Source organism: Apodemus sylvaticus, chromosome 12, assembly GCF_947179515.1.
Source record: "Apodemus sylvaticus chromosome 12, mApoSyl1.1, whole genome shotgun sequence".
Lineage (NCBI taxonomy): Eukaryota > Metazoa > Chordata > Mammalia > Rodentia > Muridae > Apodemus > Apodemus sylvaticus.
Genome location: NC_067483.1, coordinates 101,166,268 through 101,169,245, shown reverse-complemented (window position 1 = coordinate 101,169,245; position 2,978 = coordinate 101,166,268).

The window sequence follows — 2,978 nt, the reverse complement described above, 5'->3', positions numbered from 1 at the left end:
TTAAGTTAAAATACAGAGTAATATGTAACAATGTTGTTTTCTAAAGTCAAGCATGTAATACTTCTATGAGAAATGTATATTCTTTGACCCCCACGAAGACAGAAAATACATCAAAAGCATCCTGTCAAGGATGGGAGAATTATGAGTGGACAATCTTCTTTGACTGAATATTTGGATCAAATTCTGGCATCTGCTACAAAATAAAATACAGACCACAAATTTCCCCCTAAGGAAAAATGGTGAAGGACAAACCAAGAAACTGGGACACACAGTTCTATCTGCAAATCTCCTTCCATGTATATATGAAGTGGCACTATCCTAAAAGATAAGAACTGGTTATAAAAGCAATTTTGTCCCTTTACTATAGAATATGAACTAAAATTGTATCAAGTATGATATGCAAAAGATTAACTGTAGCATTAGAGTTTGAGTATATGGATTAAGGATCCAGACAGTGGTGGAATGCCTCCAAGAGGCCAAGCTCAGGGTCTAGTTCTTAGAACTGGGGATAAAAATAACCTGAGTACAACCAACTGTCCCAGACAGAAGACCAGAAGTAACTACTGGAATGTGGCCAGGTTATTTCAACTCTTGGTCCAGGGGAGAGTTTCTGATTGCAGCAACTGATCTGAGATAATGCTTTCATGACCCTACGGTGCTTTACTGGTCATCCCACTTTACCAAAGAAGAAGGTTGCAGTCTCTTTCCCGCACTTAAGTTCTTTGAAAGGAAAAGAGAATCATAATTGCACACATAGATAATAATGCCATCTTAGGCTCTGTGTAGAATCACATCTGAGACATTTATGGTCTCCCTCAGAGTGATTCAAGAGGCAAGTTTAACAATAAATGTCAACTCCTGTTACCTGGAGTGCTATACACAGATCACACAAAAGTGGAAAGGCACCATGCTTCTGGAATAAAATGAATTCTGCACACATTGAGAAACCCAGGAACTCAACAGGTCCTCTGGACCCTGTCTTATACTTCAGTCTTTGTGTTTGAATTCAAAGTGGTCAAAACTATCTGTACTCATGGAGACCAACAGCACTAAGCAATTAAACCAGAAGATGAAATGTGCTGGTGGCTAGGATGTGTGTGTAAGTCCAAGTCCCTCTGAGATGCAGTCATTGAGACTAGATAAAACAAGACAAAGAAGCGCTATCAGTGGAAATGCCTTGGTGGGGAAGACAACAGGAGAGGCAGAGTAGTGTCAGACTTTAGGAAGAATCTAAGACATGCACATGTGCACACACACATATGCACACACATAGGGAAGTTGGTTAGAAGAATCTTCAGACACCATGAAATCCCAGGATGGTATAGCAGAGCCTCAGGGGTCATGAAGACAAATTCCAGAAGTTGTTCTCTCCCAGAGGTAACAGATGGGCACCACCATCAGATATGTGGCCTTCGCATGAATGCAGCAATGGGTTCAATATTCGATGTCCTTGGTCAGCCTTCCTCCTTGGACTTGAGATGTGCAAGGGGCATCCCCTTGACTGGTTCAGTATAACATCTAAACAGTGTCAATGCAGGCAGTAAGGCATGTCTCCAAAGTATATAACAGTACTCTTTCCACCTTCTAAACAAGGAATTAGTAGTCTCCAAAGAGCTAATTAGTGGTGATTCCGAAAACAACTGTCCTACCTTCTGGCTGTAGAGTCTACTTTTATTCTCTTAAAGAACAACATATCTCAGAATGTGTAGCAGAGTCGAGCAGCACTAAACCCTCAAATTCTAAGCATCAGAGGAGAGCTCTAGTTTGATCCTTGAAAATTCATCACCAGTCCTCAAACAGGTACTAAATCCATTCCCCAGGGCTGTCTTATTATTAATATTAAACCATATCCCTTAGTTAAAAGGTAGGAAATGTCTGAAGGGTAGAACTAGTAAGGTTCAGTCAGTTCAGATGCCCTGACTGTGACAAATAGCCAGGTGCTAATGCCTGGGGAATGAGAATACACTCCCAGGAGAATTTGTACAGAAGGTCTTCCAGTTTGGTGACCCCAGATTAAAAGAGAAGAACAGAAGAGGTCACCTGTTTGTTCCTTTAACAGGGCCAATGCCCATGACTTTCAGCAAGAAACCTGCAAGACCATTTTGTGCCAGGTGTGTCTGTAGGTGAATGAGAATAAGTCTCAGTGGAATAGAGAGTGCTTTATTTTTTTATTCCAAGGGCAAGTTCTAAGAAGAAAGGAAACTGCAAAGGATACCTAGCAGGAGTCAGTCCACCTGTGGAGGTCTGTTTAAGGAGCTAAGACCTGAATCTTCAAGTCCAAGAAAGACTTGTAGACCAGGAATCAATACATCCCATAGAGACCAAGAAGAGGTAAGGAGCTGATTCTATCTCCCTTGGCTTTTCTTCACATGGTAAGGCAGAAAAGCTAGAGGCAAGAACACACTGTGGTCTATAGATAGATAATCTGGAAATAGGACTTCCTTGTTTCTTTCCCTAAAATGCCTGGGAGCCACTTGGACAGCCCAGCTTATATTCCCAAACTAGTTCCTCCCAAAATGTTAAAAGCACCTCACTAGCTAGAGCCAAGAGTAAACCTAAAAATAGTAAACAAAACAGAGAGGCAGCAGTGGCCAGATGACAGCAGAGGAAAACAGAAGGCAAAGTGGTCCCTGCTCTCCAGAGAGAGGAGGGAGGGAGACGGCTAATACATCACTGGCTGCTGCTGAACGGTTTACAAAAATCCGGTTATATTTTTTAATCATCTTGCATTTTAGACCTTTAAAGTACAAATATGGATTTCAAACATATCAAGGGAACAAATTAACTTAGAAAAATGGTAATGCTTTCCAAGGTTGCACCTGCCACGAATTGCTCCAAGTTTGCATTTTCCCCAGGTCTCTGGTGTGTCATTAGGCCAGATTGATTACGCTCCTCCCCCGAACGGCTTCCCCATTAGAGGGTTATTGTATGGAAATTAATGGAAGGTTGGGAACATTTTTTTTGCAGCTGCAGTAGTT